Here is a 19,747-nt window from a genome sequence, read left to right on the forward strand (position 1 = left end):
AGCAATACTGAGTACTGTTGTTTGGCGGTAGAATAACTGATAAGTGGGTGGTACCTACCCAGACGGGCTTGCACAAAGCCCTACCACCAAGTAAATTTTAGTTTAGTAGAAAATTTTGTAAATTTAAAACATAAAACAGTTTGAATTAGCAACCATCTTTTTTACAGTATTTTTTTTTATTTGTAACACTAAAACCCAACAATTTTCGTACAAAAATATTAAAATCATCTGTTTAACAGACAGTTCGTTGTTTTGTTTGTGGATATATATATATATATATATATATATAAACTAGTTGTTTCCCACGGCTTCGCTGACGTTTTAAGGATGGTTCGTGTTTGTGACGTGTTAGACAAAAGAGTATCATATATCCTTTCTTGGAGTTTAAGTTTCCCTAATAGTAAATTTAATCAAATTCGGTTCATTCGTTTGGTCGTGAAAGACAGACACACAGAGTTACCTTCACATATATAATATCAGTACAGATATAATAGATTATATTTACTGATCGCACCGCTGCGTTCAATTTAAGGAAACACTCAATTAGCTACAATTATTTTTAATTAGTTCAGTAAAATTCAAACAACAACAACAACAACAGCCTGTAAATTTCTAAAGGGCTAAAGGCCTCCTCTCACTTTTAGGAGAAGGTTTACAATATATTCCATCACGTTGTTCCAATGCGGGTTGGTGGAATACACATGTGGCAGAATTTCTATAAAAAATTGTCACATGCAGGTTTCCTCACGATGTTTTCCTTCACCGCTGAGCACGAGATGAATTATAAAGAAAAATAAAGCAAATGAATCAGCGTTGCTTGCCTGGGTTCGAACCCGCAATCATCGGTTAAGATGCACGCGTTCTAACCACTGGGCCATCTCGACTCTTTTAGTAAGTAACATTCACATTTTAGGAGATTTATATATGTATATATGCATAAAAAATGTATCTGTAAATTGTATATATATATTAGTACTATAAGTGGAAAAGTAGCTCTGTATGTCTGTGCTGGATTTTCATACTTAACATCTGACAAGCGAAGCCGCTAACGACAACTTGTATTACATAAGATGTTATTTGTTATTCTTTTTTAATTGTAGTAAGGATTATCTATGTAGGCCAACAAGAAAATTAATTAATATAAATATTTAGAAAATTTTAATTTTTATTTAATTATATTGTTTATGGATGTACAATTTCTGATATATAATCTATTTGATATAATAAATAATAATTTTATATGTTAATAATGTAAGCTGATTTTTATCCCAATGATTATAGGACGATGGCTCCACGTAAAAGATCGGTTATCGTATTATTCTCAAAGGCTCATAGATGAGAAAATAAATCTTGATAACAATTTACTAAATCGTTACGATTTCACAAAGAATTAATTATAAACAGTTACTGGCCGGTTAGATAGAGGTACTACAGATGTATAAAAAACTTGATTTGACTTTAAGAATTTAATGTAAAAAAGGTTTCATTATTTTGGCGCCAAATGTAGATGCAACTTGAAGTTTACAATTAAATGAAAACAAAACAAAACCTGTCATACTGAAATATAGTACGACACAAATTATATGTAGCATCGGCGAATTCAATAAAACCGATTACTGCCAATTTACACAAACATTAGAAATACCGAAATAATAAATAATTACAGCTTCTGTTACAGATTTCTCTTTATATACAAAGATAACTGGTTTATAGTTATGCAGATAAACAGTTTGTTATATATATAGTACGACACAACTTAGATCAGCGTCGGCAAATTCAATAAAATCGATTACTGCCTAACACAACCAATAGAAACAGCTCCATATCGCGCCATTCGACGCTATTCGTCGCTATAGATTCTGGCGTCAGTTCAACGCGAGTAAGCAAGTGCACGTAAATCGACGTGTCAAATTGCCGAATATATTAGGTCATGTTATATTACAGGTTATTACGTTTATGTAAAGATTGTATTCACATAAGAAATAAATATTGATAATTTGGGATAGCGTACTTAATTCGGATGTGATCGGTTTTACGAATTTTGCCGATGCTACATCTAAGTTGTGTCGTACTATACCTAAATATTTTAAACAAAACCGAAGTTTCTCGGGACTGTATATGATATCTTATTTGAACAGAGGAAGTGGCTTTACAGTCCCTGGCGTTGGATACCATTTAAGGGTCCTAAAAGCTGATGTAAAAAATGTTACTGTTGATTTAATAGTATAATATGTTTAGTTTATTTAATTTTATTAAATCGTTAAATATATATAACATTCTTTCTGATATTGTCTTTTTATTAGGATGACACAGTCAATTAAACACAATTGAGTTTCTCGGTAAGAAGAGATTTATTGGTTAATTTTACACATGTTACAATAATAAAGATAAATTAAAAGTTTGTATTCACTTATTGCTATACAAAAACAACATTTTCGCACCTTGTGAAGAGACGCGACGTTAACGATCTCTGTTCGGCAGGCAACGGCAAAGTTATAAATGTCTGCGGAATTTTATTATAGAAACGGATACCTTACCCCAAGAAGGATTTATTGACTTTGCGGAGTCGGAAACTTGGCGTTATAAGCTTATCCTTACTCCTAGTGCACATACAATGATTATCACTGATTTTATCAAAGTGATCAATGTTCCTGTGAATAAACATAATATTGTTGTAAATATATTGCAACGCAAAAGTGAGTATTCCCACTTTGTTAAAAACATCCCGAAGAGTCTATAGCTCCAAGTTTATAAATAAACCGGATTGCTCTCTTTTGTAAAATAAAGACAGATTCAATATCTGCAGCGTTACCCCAAAGTAATATAGTAATATGCCATATGACATAACACTGTGAAAATAACCAAAATAAAATAACGACAACAGTAACGAGATTGCTTCTAGATTCATATTTTTCATGACTAACAAAATTAAGTATGTCAATGCGCGTTCGATGACAGATGATGCGCGGAATTCAAATTAAAGAAAAGTACATCTTTCTCTACATGTACTTGATGAGAAATAAAAATCTTTTTTGTTTTATCTATTTAGAGTCCAAACTAATTATGAAAATGAAGGGAAACTAATTGAACACATCTCTGCTCTATAATATCTCCACATATCTGGATGTATCTGGATTTTTTCGTTTATTCAATTTTGGTATAATATTATATCGGTATGTATTTATTTATTTCGATTAATATATGTATAATGTGAATTGTTATATTTTATATGCAGGATATAATTTATCAAGGTAATAGTAGCCTTCTGGTAAAGCCGATTATCGCTCGTACTGAGCACACGAAAATAGATCTTAAGGCGACGAACCTTTTCTTACTCCGACTGTACATTAAATAAATTATTGTAATAAAGCAAAAATAAATAAATGTAAATTTTCTAATGTTTACATTTTTTCAGAAATAATTACTGTATAACTTTAAATTGTTTCTTTTTTAAATTATTTATCACGTTTAATGCGGAGCGAGGTCTAATCTATGTGTATGTGTATCTCCCTTACGGTGCGACTAAGAAAAACACAGATGTCTATTTAATATATTATAGGAAAGTGATAAATATATTTATATGGTCTCTTTGACTCTCGATTTAAGAAATAAAATTCGATCACATCGTTTGTAAAAAAGAGGATACATTATTATTACAAATCAACTTAGTAACGTTCGGACTTACCATATGATTCTCTTGTAAATAGTATAGTAAAAGTAAACGAAATAAACAAAAAAGGAGCTAAAACTGGACCTTGCGGTACCCCCTGAAAAGCTTAAAAAATCGGAAAACAGACTTATTTTACACTACTACATAAGCTAGATCGTCTTATTAAACACGTGATTTAACCAAACCAAAAAATAATCTACCAACAATAAATCAAACAGCCTTGATATTTCCAAATACCAAAACGTAATACCTAATCAAAAGCTTCGCTATATTCCACACAATGCATATGACATATGACCCGTTCGTGGCCTCTATTCAATCATTGTCTGATTGTTTTACAAATATCACTGGGTCACTGAGATTAGGCCTCACACAGGGAATTATATTTAAAAATGAAATAAAGTTTTCCTAAAAATATTTTTCATCATTTAATTCCATGACAACGTTTTAAAAACCAACACCCCATTCAATAGATCTCTCAATAATTGTTTTATATGATCACTCATAATATATCAAATTTCAAGCACTTTTGAATCGTCATTTAACAATTAAGTGAAGCTACCACCGGTTCGGAAAGTAAATTCTACTGAGAAGAACCGGCAAGAAACTCAGTGGTTACTCTTTGTCAACATTTAAAAAATTCAATCATATTAGTTAAATACAATTATATAATATGTATGTAATGTATCCTACCTGGAAGTATAAGATATATTTAATGAATAAATAAGATATATTTAATTAAAACAAATATGGAAATGAGGAATGTAAGTTTACTGTATCGTTGTTATCTTATCTGTTGTAGTTTTTAAAGCCGTTCGAAGCCTCGAAGCCAAGATAAGGTCCTAAGTTCAAAATTTCGACCGGTAAAAATAAAATATTACTTCTAACAAACCTTAATAAATTTCGACTAATTTCTTATTGAAATTTGTTAGGCATGTAAGACTATAAAAAAAGAACGTAGAAAAGTGATTACAATTAGGTAACTTTATTGAGTGGTAGGGCATTGTGCAAGCCAGTCTGGGTAGGTACCACCCACTTATCAGTAATTCTACCGCCAAACAACAGTACTCAGTATTGTTGTGTTTCGGTTTGAAGGGTGAGTGAGTCAGTGTAACTACAGGCACAAGGGACATAACATCTTAGTTCCCAAGGTTGGTGGCGCATTGACGATGTAAGGAATAGTTAATATTTCTTACAGCGTCATTAGCGTTGCCCAAATGCAAGAACAAGACGAGACTTAGCCAGTCTTGGTCTTGGTTTTGCGCCAATACACCTGGTTTTGGTCTTGCACTCCCAGTCTTGGTCTTGGTCTTGGTCTTGCAGCAAGAGTCTTGCAAGTCTTGCAATTACCTATTAGTCTATTACTATTTATTAAAGTTTATTTTAAATCTTAGAAAAACGTATTAGAATTGGAAAATTGCGAGCTTGAATTAACATAGCCATAGTAAAGATCAAGCAGATTAATAAATTACTGAAGATTTGATAAGTAATTTGAAAAATCAACTGACCTACATATATGTCGTTTTTCATGGAAGTAACTGTTTCTTAATAATAATATCTTATAATTAAGAAAAAGTTACTTCTGAATTCTAATTTGTTTTTTTACATGTCTTAGCAAATAAGCTTACATTTGCTAAAATATGTAATAAACAAATTAATTACAATAATTTGACTGTATTGTAAAGAAGAATATCTGTTTAGAAAGATTGAACCCTCAACTTATATGAAATTTAATAAAAGAATTTTACGATTTATCATTTATTTCAATAAAAACTAAAATACAACACAAATCAAACATAACAGTACACAACAGCTTTTTGCAAGTTGTACACGTTTCAGATATATATTTAAGAGTGGCTACAATATTTATCAAACGGGTGATATTTGAACACTTTTTTGCTATTTTTTCTTGTAAAAACTTAAGAAATATAATGATTGAATGTACAATAATATTACCTCAGTAATTAGTTTAAAACCATATAATCAATATTATAATATATACTTACTAGAATAAATTATTATGACATCTACTACCTATCCTTACCATTTTATCGTAATCATAATACTACTTGCGTGATCATTATAATGTATTCATTTTCATTCTAAGCACTCTGAAACTTATTTATTCTTTGGAACACCTGTTTTCAAAACAAATTCGAAATTATTTTGCATGAGTATACCTACGCCCTGTGGCAGCCATAAAATAGTGTCAAATGTTGTGATTTCGGCGCGGCGGCAACGATTGTTGTATATGATTTCAAAAGAAGCCTCCGGCGCGTGTATCATAACCATGTACTTCCGAAAAACGGCAAATTTCTTTGAGAAGTAAGTACAAAACCTTTGATGCCGCATTATCAAAGTGCCGATGATTAAAACAAAACTATGCATGCACTCAGTTTGATTTTAATGGATATTTTTTTATTCGCTATTTAGGTATGTTTATGGTATTAGTCGTAATGCGCATAGGTCCAGTTTTTCAAATTCTTTGATACAGTTTTTGCGTCTCATAGAATTCCTAAGCGTACCTATACACCGAACTGTTACACCTAACTACTCCGTGAAATAGCGCTAAGTCCTAGCTGCAACACGCAAGAGTCTTGCAGGCTATGTCTTGTTCTTGCTCAAGTCTTGCACGATCAGTCTTGGTCTTGGTCTTGCTAAAAATACGCGGTCTTGTTCTTGGTCTTGGTCTTGCAAAAACGCAAGAACAAGACCAAGACTGCAAGACCAAGACTGAATTTGGGCAACACTAAGCGTCATTGTCTATGGGTGATGGTGGCCACTTACCATCAGGTGGCAAAATGCTCGTCCACCAACCCATTCCATAAAAATGATAAAAGTAGATAACGAGTTTAAACCTAGACACACATCAGCATATTATGTACTTGATTTGTATTATACCTCGTTCTCGCGGGGATTTTATCAAGGTCATGTGATGGTGAGTAAAGTCCGCTACACGTGTCAACCCGAATTGGAGCAGCGTGCTCCTACAAATATTATCCTCATAATGGAAAACCTTAACCCAGGCTTTTGCTATATATCTAATAATAATAACTCTTTATTGTACACACACAAGAAAAAAACTTACATTCAATTACACAATATAAAAAAAAGAAATGTACAATAAGCTGTCTTATCGCTTAAGAGCGATTTCTTTCAGACAACCAGCGTGTGTATATTGAATGCAGTTAGGAAAAAAATCGAGATTATCATTGTTATACATCAGTAATCAAATAAAAAAAAGTAAATCAGTATGTCTAAATCCTACACATATATTACGAAAACCAAGATCAATTCAATAAGATCAGATCAATTTTATGGTATAAATTAATTATTATGTAATAGTTTAAAAAAAACGTATTTGTCTTATCTCTAATTATTGCTTATATTTAATTTATATTTTTAATATATATAGTGCAATGTAACAGTGCGTGGTGAGACAAGCTATAAGTAGTCGAACATTTGTCGAGACAATTTTGAAACGTAATATTACTTTATTTCGAATAAACTTGCATGTACCATTGGTAAACAACAACAACAGCCTATAAATTTCCCACTGCTGGGCTAAAGCCTCGTCTCCCTTTCAAGAGGTTTGAAACACATCCCATCACGCTGTTCCAATATTCATGTGGCAGAATTTTTATGAAATTAGACACATGCAGGTTTCCTCACGATGGTTTCCTTCACCGCCGAGCACGAGATGTTTTATAAACACAAATTAAGCACATATATAGCGGTGCTTGCTTGGGTTCGAACCGCAAACATCGGTTAAGTTGCACGCGTTAAGGGTTCTCTATTGGCTGTCTTAATGAAAATAAAATATTCCATAATAATACAATGATACGTAGATTACGTTTGAAATCGTATTTCTTTTCTGATTCATAAGTATTGCGTATGTTTGACGTCATCGCTATTAAACGACTAGATCATTATTTAATCGGAATCATTAGGAATTTTTTTCATAATAATTTCGAAAATTCTCCGGAATTCTTGTTTATTAACAGCCATTAGGTTTCGAACAAAAGAGGTCGCATCATTATTATTACATAGTACAAAACGAAGTCGCTTACCGCTGTCTGTCTATGTATGATTAGATCTTTGAAATTACGCAACGGATTTTAAAGCGGTTTTTTTAAATAGATAGAGCGATTCAAGAGGAATTTATATGTATAATTATATGTATGTACAATAAAGTAGAAAATGACTGAAAAACCGTGAACATTGTAAAACATTCTGCAGTACAGTTAGTATCAGCATTGTAACTGAGAGAAGTCGGGGCGTGTTGCTATTATCATCATCATCCTCCTGCCCTTATCCCACTTTTATTTGGGATCGGCGCAGCATGTCTTCTCCTTCCGTACTTCTCTGTCGGACGTCATCTCACAAGTAACATTCTTTCTAACGATATCGTCTTTCACACAGTCCATCCATCGTTTCCTTGGTCGTCCTCTACCTCTATATCCATCCACATCCATGCTCAAGGCCTTCCTCACAATGTTCCTTTATTACTCCGCATAAGATGCCTATACCAAGATGCCGCCTCCCATATAACTTCTCGGCTAACATTTCACATTTCATTAGAAGGAATTCTGATAACGATATATTTAAAAAAAAAGGGGACAAGTGCGAGTTGAACTCGCGTGAAAAGGGTTCCGTAGGATGTTACCTATCATGTTTTTTTTAAATCTGACCCATTTATGAATTTATGAATATGTTCTCCCACACATTCCACCTGGAAATGTAAGTTGGTACGCACAATATTGAGTGATTTACCATGTTATTTTAATATCATGGACTTCTTATAGGTTTTCCTATAATCTATAAAGAGAAAACTAAATTCTGTATTTTTTTCAAAATTTTAGGTTCAGTAGTTTCGGAGATAAGGGGGGAATGGTCAATTTTCGTCTATTTTCTTGAATAACTTGGAAACTATTTATTTTAAAATTACAAAAAAATACATTTAAGATCTTCTCAACAAGACCTTTCATTTGATATGAAAGGATGATGATGATGATTGATTTGCCACACGATGCAGTTTTCAGAATTTTTTTTTTTAATTTTCCCCTTCCCCCCAAAAATGACCTCTCATATACAGATTTCATCTGCTCACGTCACACCTCTGTATTTGGGTTACAAGAATTGATAAGTGTACCAAATTTCAACTTAATCGGTTAATAGATTCGGAGATAATTGACTGTAAGCGACGGACGGACAGACACACGAGTGATCCTATAAGGGTTTCGTTTTTGTATTCAGACGTACGGAACCCTAAAAAGATATCGGCCAATTATATTATTGGAGCAAGTGGTCACCGACCCAAAAGTAAAGTAAAGTAACAGTTTATAATTTGCGCGGTTTCACCCATGTTTAGAGTTATTTCTCTACCCCTATGGGTCGTATCGTTTATTTACAAGGCACGATAAAATACCACCTGATGGTAAGTGACACCACCTATACGTTAATGACAGCTGTTTTATATTTACATAAACAGACAATTCAATTAAATTCTTAGTTTAATGGCTTTTAAATAAACAGACAGAAATACCTGTAACGCATTTGACTTTGACTTTGACACTGGAAGACTGAGAACTAAGGTAACGTAGTATATAATCTGTAAAGATTACACAATACTTTTTTTTTCTTTTGTTTTGCATGTCAGTAGGCGGAAAATATTCTGCCACCTCAAACAATGTTACGAATAATGGAAAACCAGACGAGTAGTAAATTACGATTTATAATAACAAATATATAAATAAAAAAATGTTCCAAATTTAAAATATTTTGACTATAATATTAATCTATTTTTTTATTTATGGCTGTATGGCTTCGGATTGGTGTTATTTACATAGTAATATTTTTTTTTAATTGTTATATTTGTATGTCCAAGTCCTCTATTGTCAATGCCTTTGGTCGCCATCTTTAATCTTTTTTGTGTGCAATATTACTTATTAGTAATACACGAAATAAATGAAATTAATTCAATTGAGATAAACTTTTTAAATAATTATTTGTTTTTTGAGAAATCAATGTTAGATAAATATTTATGTATGGAAGTAATTGAAAACATATAGTTTCGTTAATGATAGAAATATTTGTCCCAGTTACTCATGATGGGAGGGGGGAATCTTGATAAAAGAATGCATATGAATTAATTGACGTTAGCTTTCGAGATTATTTATACTAACACTAGATGTGCCCGCGACATCGTGCGCTTTTGAATTTAGCTGAAAGTTATAACGAAACATAACTGACGTTACGACGATTTATTACTCTCTTACATCAGCTTTCTGATAATGTAAGTCCCGTCATAATCGGTCCAAACGTAGCAGAAATAAATCTATTACTTTAATTTTACAGACAGCCACCCCAAATTTTATTCTAAGTATAGATTATAAATTCAAAATTAACTCTCTGCTTATAATGCTTTTACGGCGAAATTACTGCATTATTTTTTATGAAACAATGTTGATCTATTGTCATTAATAAGCAACTTTATTAAAGTTTAGGCAATGATATTCTAATAAACAGATATGTTATACACATACTAAACAACAGAAAAAAGTGTGCCGCGCCGGGGACCGCTTGTTTTAGTTTATTTTACATTTCGTTACAAGTAAAAAGGATAGCTTGATAAAAACAATAAGTAAAAGAGACAACTAGATGTTTTAATTACGTAAAACGTATTACTACGTAATTATGATGTATTATAAAGTATTACTACGAAAACGTCCCAATTAGGACGTTTTCTAGTCTTCACTTTTTACGCGTTAATAACATATTTAATTTTGAGAGCTTCGGATGAATTATTAAACATTTCTTGTCCCGACTTGAATCCACAATCTTAGTAAAGATCACGTGCTTTGATTATTTGGCTATCTGCGCTATGTTTATAAATATAATAGAAATTATTTGTTTTATACGATCCGTGCTCAAATGGGCAAGTCCTTAAGGTCAATGGAAATCACTGATGGTACCATTAGCACGTAAACCAATTAGCCTAGCTCGGTTCCAAATCGGTTGCGAAGGTCAAGACTGGGTGCGTATCAAGACTAGCTAATTAATTTTAGGACATAAAGTTGTAAACGGTCACGATAGGGGGGATAGGGTATAGGATAGTGTTCCAACCCAGGCAAGCACACTGATTTCATGAGCCTAATTATTATTATTATTATTCTTATGGTATAGGTTGTCGGACGAGCATATGGGCCAAAAGTTTGAATTTCAAAATTTAATAACGTTTTAAAATACTTGTAACTGTGACGAGATGGTGTATAGTAAAGGAACGTCCTGGTAAATTTCCCACTGCTGGGCTAAGGCCTCTTCTCTCATTAAGGAGAGGGTTTGGAACATATTCTACCATGCTGTTCCAATGCGGGTTGGTGTAATGGACATGTGGCAGAATTTCGATGAAATTAGACACATGCAGGTTTCCTGACGATGTTTTCCTTCACCGTCGAGCTCGAGATGAATTGTAAACTCAAATTAAGCCCATGAATACTCATTGGTGCTTGCCTGGGTTTACTGCAATCATCGGTTAAGATGCACGCATTCTAACCACTGGGCCATCTATGCTCGAGATGGTGTATATTATGAGTGAAATTCTTTATTCCATAGCGATATTTTAGACGTATAAAACATTGGGTAAATAAGCGAACGTGGGTCAGTATTCATTATAAGTACCTATTTAATATTACAGGGTTGTTTATGGACCTCCCGCCAAATTTAAATAAAGGTTTCAGACCATGAAAGTAAACAAATTTCCCAAAATAGGGGTGAAAAGTGAAAAAAATTCAGACCTTCCTTACGAAATCGATCACGTGACCGAGAAATGCTACATACGCCATTTTTAAAGCGTACCTTCATTAATATATGTATAGTTGGAGCTTACTTTTATATCTATATACTATCAAATCTATTCACCGATTATTTTCTCATTTTGGTGGACATTTATACATGTAATATAAATAAAAATTTTAACAAAAAGAAAAACCGACTTCTAACGAAACACTATTTGAAAACAAATGAATATGCACTAAAAAGTAATAAAAATAATTGCGTATTTAACATATTTTTTAGAGTCGGAGGACTCTAGGTAAAATTAAATGAAAAATATTAGACTACTTAAAAGTCGATTTACGATTATATAACGTAGTTATAGTTATTGGTATATTTGGAGCCGGTTGTTTTAAAATAGTGTTTCGTTTGAAGTCGGTTTTTCTTTTTGTTAAATTTTTTATTTATTTTTTGATTTTAACTGAAGCTGATGTTAACTAATTTTTCTTAATATGGATAGTTTAAGCGTTCCGTTTATATGATGTTTATTGAAACTACTTGGAGGATAATTTCAAATAAAACTTGCGAACAAAGCAAAAATAGACTTTCGAAAATGTGGCTTTAATACGTCATTTGGCATAAACTACAAGGATCCCTCGAAAAAGCTGTAATCGACCTCAGCAAAAAACTTTGAAAAAGAGCTAATATTTGTCGTACATCATATGCCATCACAACACATACACAAAATTTGATTAAAGATAGTAAGAAATTCTGCCCCATATCGCACCCTAACTGTGTGCCGTATAGGAGTTCCATCACTAAATAATATAAAACAAAGTCGCTTTCTCTGTCCCTATATCTTTAAATCTACGCAACGGATCTTGATGCTGTTTTTTTTAATAGATAGTGTGATTCCAGGGGAAGGTTTGTATAAATAATACATGAACAATATAGTAAAGAAACACTGATAATTTTAGAAGTTTGCAATGTGATGTCGTAAATAAACAAATTCTGTAGTATATTTAATATCAGTATTGTACCCGTGCGAAGCCGGGGTGGTTAGCTAGTTGATTATAATATTCTACTATGATAACAACATAAACATAACCACATTACGGAAGGTGTCTCAAATATCCAAATAACCTATAAATAAAAGATTCGACCGAGTATCGCTAACGTGCTCCTCAGAATTGTTCCGTTTCCTTCCGTTCCGTTACTTTGTCATGGATACTATGCTCAAAACATTACCAAAATTTCACCAAACTACCCTTGAAGTATATATTTTATAATAAAAAAAGAATCATCAAAATTGGTTAACGTGATTTTCAGTTATTCACCTATTTGTCGCGCATATACATAATGCAAATTTAAGACTTATGTCGTTTTCATACGGATACCATCATCGGAAAAAAATAAAATTAAAATGGGACCCCACGGGAAGCACTACCTTTCAAAAAACAAAAATTATCAAAAATCGGTCCAACCAGTGGAAAGTTATGAGGTAATGAGGTAACAAACATAAAAAAAAAAACAAAAAAAATACAGACGAATTGATAACCACCTCCTTTTTGAAGTCGGTTGAAAATACACACGAATTGATAACCTCCTCCTTTTTGAAGTCGGTTGAAAATTGGAGTGTATGTATATATCAAAATATCTACAACAAAATATTATTTTCTATAATTTTTGTCTATCTGTTTGTTTGTACACGAATTTGCGGGCACTAGTTTTAAACCGACCTCAAAAAGGAGGTTATCAATTCATCTGTATTTTATGATTCACAAATTACCTGTTATACGCAATATACTGTTTCAATCAAGGGGCTCGTATCGCTTCTTTCCTGACTTCTCCCGTGGCTGACAAAGGCTCCAAATATAACAATAATTGTAACTACATTATGTAATCGTCAATCGACTTTTAAGTAGTCTAATACTATTCATTTCATTTTACTTAGGAGAACTCTAAGAAATATTTTGAATATGTCATTTTTTTTTACTTTTTAGTGCATATTCATTTGGTTTGAAATCGGTTTTTATTTTTGTCAATTATTTTATTTATTAATAGACAAAGATTCTTTTTACATACCAAATCTTATAATATATGTATGTGATTGCTACGTCATTGGTCACGTGACTTATCCGATACTGTAATTTGCATATATAAGCATACATTTCTTTAAACCAGTTTGCCGATAAGTGGCTCCGTCTATGCCTCTAGTCATTTTCGCAACAAAAATACTCGAGTTTTTCTGTCAGGCTGGCTACCTTGACATGATTTATTATGTCGCATACAACATATAGTTATAATAAGCTATGTGTATACCTAGGTATCGTATTTCTATAAGTTCAGGATCAAGATATAAATTTAAATCTCTCATTGCCTATTTTTTTTATAATATGGTTGAGCGTTATGTATAACATTTTAATATCTTTAAATATTTATTAGTACATAATACATATATAATACACATTTGTATATGTATTGAGTATAAATATTAGTGTGTAAAGGTTATGGCTGCACCCATATGTTTTTAAAAATTCTCTCTCTGACTGGTTTGTCTGAAGATATGGCTAATAAGCCATAAGTCCGCCTGTTGTACAATACATAAAATAATTGTTTATATTATGTGCAATACATAAAATAATTGTTTATATTATGTATTGTTTTGAGTATTATTTCTATTTTTTGTCTAGTTCTAAGCTGTCTGTAATTTTTTTTTGTGATGTACAGTCTGAGTAAAAAAACCTTCGTCAGTTATCAAATCAATTCCTCTATCAAGTCTTAAACTCTTATTACCTTTTGAATCTAAACATCAAATCATTGCGACGTAACATGTCATTCTCGATCAGTAAAGCAGATTATCGCTCGTACTGAGCACGCGAAAATAGATCTTAAGGTGATGAACCTTTTCTTACCCCAACTGTACATACAATAAAGTTTTTTTTTAAATGTTATGTGGGGCAAACGAGTAGGAGGCTCACCTAATGGAAAGTGACTACCACCGCCTATGGATATATACAACACTGGGGGCTTAATGGTGTGTTGCAAGCCTTTAAAGTATATTTACAAGAATAATCAAAATAAACTTTATTCAAGTAGGCTTTTACAAGCACTTTTGAATACCATCTACCACCGGTTCGGAAAGTGGATTCTACCGAGAAGAACCGGCAAGAAACTCAGTAGTTACTCTTTTTCAACATTTGTATCTTACAAAGTCATGTTAGTTTATACAATTATTTTAATAAATATATCTTGCTTGGAAGTCGACAGGTAATAACATATACCTAAGGGTTGTTCCTGACGCATAAGATATAATGTTTCGGTAATTAGATCCATTGTATGTTAATTTTAGGACATATAATTGTCCGAGAAGATTTCGTAACGAATCATTGTTCGGTAAATACTTGATGAACTGATTATGATGAAATCTTACGCCTCATTGTCTTTGGAGTGTGAATTTGGAAACCGTCCCAATAATTGTTAATCAGAAATCGTACCTTGAATTTAGACGAGCAATATATCTTTATATATGTATATTACTTTTGATGCTAGTAGGTTTATATATGTACAAGGGATAGGTGCAGCATTTGTTTTGTATCTGTAACTTTCAAAATTGTCATTAATGACATTAATAAGCTGAGATAGCCCAGTGGTTAGAACGCGTGCATCTTAACCGATGATTGGGGGTCAAATAATCCTTGGCAAGATCCACTATATATATATGTGCTTTATTTGTGTTTATAATTCATCTCGTGCTCGGCGGTGAAGGAAAACATCGTGAGGAAACCTGCATCTGTCTAATTTCATCTAAATTCTGCCACATGTGTATTCCACCATGCCGCAATGGAACAGCGTGGTGTAATATGTTCTTAACCTTCTCCTCAAAGGGAGAGGAGGCCTTTAGCCCAGCAGTGGGAATTTACAGGCTGTTGTTGTTGTTGTTGTTACAGTTGAGATGTGATTGTAATTGTTAGGATCAAGATTCAGTCAATCAACTATATTAGGATGGCGCGTCGACATATATCAAATAATCACTCGTATCAATCAATCAATCTATCAATCAATCGAACATAATAATATTTCTAAATAGATGAAGTAAGACCTTTTTTTAAAAATTGGATAATAATCACCGGATACCAATTCCAGTTGAAGTAATAGGAATTATAGTAAATAACAGTCTTGTGTTTCTAATGAGCTTAAACTAAATACCTTGTCTCATTAAACGAATACTTACATGTTAATTAACAGACCATTTTAATTAGTTAATCAAAGTCATTGTCACGTTATTTAAATTACATTAAATTTCATCATCCTTCACGAAAGAAGTTAGTGGTACTATTTGATATCAAAATCTAAAAATAATTTATACAAATAAGCTTTTAAAAGTACTTTTCAATCGTCATTTATTGTTAAGTGAAGCTACCGCCGGTTCGGAATGTAGATTATACCGAGAAGAATTCAGTAGATACTCTTATTCAACATTTAAAAATACAGTCCCGGTAGTTGAATACACTTATATATTTATGTAATATATTCCTGGAAGTCAACGAGTATTAATTCCACGCTATATACTAGCCTCTGCCCACGGCTTCGGTACCACCGGTTCGGAAAGGATTCTACCGAGAAGAAACGGCGAGAAACTCAGTTGTTAATCTTTTTCACGTTTAAAAACAGTTATGTTGGTTAAATATAATTACATGTGTATGTTAACAAGTGTTAATTCCACGCTTTTTTATCGTCTGAGTTTTATCGTAAGACCTGGTCCTTAAAAAAAGATTAATATTATTGTTTTATTCCCAGCTTTTCCTTCTTGAATGCCCAAAAGCAGTTCGAAATGAAATTTGATGTGTTATTGTCTTGTAAAGTCTGGCATATCCAGCCTATGGCAATAGTAAAGTACATCTGTGTTTAGGCATACTATTTAGGTCCATATTGATTCAGACAGTACTGGGAGTCAAACACTCGCGACTGCAAATGATGCTCAAATCTTGGACTATTTCGTTGACTAGGTTTTTTTATGAGCTAGGTGGCAAACGAGCAGGAGGCTCACCTGATGGAAAGTGACTACCACATCTGCAACACCAGGGGGTTTGCAGGTGCCTTGCCGGCCTTTAAGAAAGGAGTACGCTCTTTTTTTGAAGGTTCCCATGTCGTATCGGTATGCTGGCGAGTCAATCCCGAAGATTTCGATTTTTTTCATTGATAGAGAGAGAGGGAAGATTGTTAAAGCACGGCTTGATATGGTGCTTTTTGAGGTTGAAACAGGCTGGCACTATTATTCCTATGTAAACACCTAGTCTATCAAACTAATCGCCATATCCTGAATATACATCAGCTCGAAATGCATTCTTTAATAAACAACAACAACAACAGCCTGTAAATTCCCAATGCTGGGCTAAAGGCCTCCTCTCCCTTTGAGGAGGAGGTTTGGAACATATTCCACCACTCTGTTCCAATGCGCGTGGTGGAATACAGTCGTGGCAGAATTTCTATGAAATTTGTCACATGCAGGTTTCCTCACGATGTTTACCTTCACCGCTGAGCACGAGATAAAGACAAATTAAGCACATGAATCAGCGGTGCTTGCCTGGGTTTGAACCCGCAATCATCGGTTAAGATGCACGCGTTCTAGCCACTGGGCCATCTCGACTCTATATATTCTTATATATATATTCTTTAATAAGATTCTGCAGATATTTAAACCACAAATTTTAACAAACTTATAAGTCAATACAATATATTATCGGACAAAATTAATATATTCGACGGAAAACAAAATGGATTCGTGAAAAAATGGCGTTTTGCATATCAGCGAATTCGTTATCCAAACTGGAAGTGAAATAAACTGTATATTGAGTGGAACGATGACTTATTTTAAATAAATATATAATCAATAACTGCTTTTAATGCAAAATATTGCTAAATAAATAAACTATGTTCTCAAGGCTGTTTTATACTGTCAGGAAGGTATATGAATCCACTCCACTCCACTCAAGATAACCAGTACAGTCAATAACAATGAGCTACACTACTCTCCCTCGTCACGTAAGATGACTTTTCACGCCTCGTTTGAAGGCACCCAGGTAATAAGAGGAGGGGAACACGTGTGCTGTTAGAGGGATCCATTTCTGGCGGTGCGACAAAGAAAAGAAATTGCCAAATTTCTTCGTACGATGGAATCAAGGTCACAGTTAGGCGGTGACATCACGATCCTATGCTTAGATTGAATGGAAAAGGAATGTGTTATTTTTGATGCATTGCTTTTATGAATGATTAACATTTATTATCTTAGAATCGAGATGGCCCAGGGGTTAGAACGCGTGCATCTTAATCGATGATTGCGGCTACAAACCCAGGCAAGCACCACTGATTCATGTGCTTAATTTGTCTTTATAATTAATCTCGTGCTCGGCGGTGAAGGAAAACATCGTTAGGAGACCTGCATCTGACTGATTTCATAGAAATTCTGCCACATGTGTATTCCACTAATTGGAACAGCGTGGTGGAATAAGTTCCAAACATTCTTCTCAAAAAGGAGAGGGGCCTTTAGCCTAGCAGTGGGAATTTACAGGCTGTTGTTGTTGTTGTTGTAATATTTCTTGCACTATCAATCCATAGGATAACTTAGCATCAGGTAACCTCTTTGCCAGTCCACCTACATATACAACATAAAAATTTAAAGAGACAGACTGCACGTCTATCGAAAACCTCGTAACGTATAACACTGATGCAATCAATATCTAAAAAACGTTGATGACAAAAATTTAAACGAATTAATTACTTGCGAAACAACGTCGCTGTTTAATATTCTGTATTTTATATATTAATTTGGTTTTGACCTGATTTGGAGTGATCTAGGTTGTGTCAAATGATTGATAACGAATTTAAAAAACCTGTAATGATAATCATTTTCCTGATTGATTACCCATGATTCCTCACGTCACTCAAACTCAAATTCAAATTCCTTTATTCAATTTAAAAGCAATTTTACTTACTTATTGATGGCCCAGTGGTTAGAACGCGTGCATCTTAATCGATGATTTCGGGTTCAAACCCAGGCAAGCACCACTATATATATATATATATATTTGTGCTTAATGCGTGTTTATAATTCATGTCGTGCTCTGCGGTGAAGGAAAACATCGTGAGGTAAACATGTGTCTAATTTAATCGAAATTCTGCCACATGTGCATTCCACAAAACCGTATTGGAACAGCGTGGTTGAATATGTTCCAAACCCTCTCCTTAATGGAATAGGAGGCCTTAGCCCAGCAGTGGGTAATTTACAGGCTGTTACTCTTCTTTTTATTGATGGTCATATTAAACACTACCACCGGTTCGGAAAAAGAAACACCCTGACCTGAGAAGAACCGGCGAAAGAAACTCAGCGGGTCTTTTTTTGACAAATTATGACATTACGTTTTATGTAAATCTTAAATGACCTCTCATAATCTGTTGTGAATTCCGATACGACGAAATAGTTAATTTGCTTTGAAACATGACTGCTAATGATCAATTATTAGGAACGCCTTTTTTGGTGAATTAAACCGCCTTTAAAACTGACAGTGGGGACGCACTTATCAAACTAGAGAATAAAGTTCATGATATTATTTTATTAAATAGTATTAAGGTTAGTATATGAAGTTGTATGTAGATAAATTTCTAGAAGTAAATCCAGAACGAACGAAAGCTCGAATAGTTCATTTATTGAAGAAGATATCGGTGGATTCATTGATTACAGTTGAACGGTTGATGAAATAAATGAGACTTGTGTCATATCAAATTGAAATATTATCAATATTAATTAATTATAAGTTAATATAAAGCTATTAATTGGTCTAATAAATCAAATATATACTAATATTATTAATGTGAAACTCTGTATGTTTCATTTTTTTTATGGAATAGGACGAGCATATGGACCACACGATGGTAAGTGGTCACCATCACCCATAGACAATGACGATGTAAGAAATATTAACTATTCCTTACATCGTCAATGCGCTACCAACCTTGGGAACGAATATGTTATGTCTTATGCCTGTAGTTACACTGGCTCCCTCACCCTTCAAACCGGAACACAACAATACTGCGTACTGTTGTTTAGCGATAGTTACTGGTAAAAATAGAACCGAATTTGATGTAAATTGATATGAAAAAGACTTGGCTCCGAAGTCATGTATCTCACATGCACTTCTATGTCATGTAACACACAAGACAAACCGTGGGCGAAAACTAGTTTAAATATATTTAAACCAAAATTTTAAACGCTTTATCTTAATCTTAAATCGAAAATGAATTGAT

The sequence above is a fragment of the Vanessa cardui genome, chromosome 29 (genome assembly GCF_905220365.1).
Source record: "Vanessa cardui chromosome 29, ilVanCard2.1, whole genome shotgun sequence".
In the NCBI taxonomy this organism is placed as follows: domain Eukaryota; kingdom Metazoa; phylum Arthropoda; class Insecta; order Lepidoptera; family Nymphalidae; genus Vanessa; species Vanessa cardui.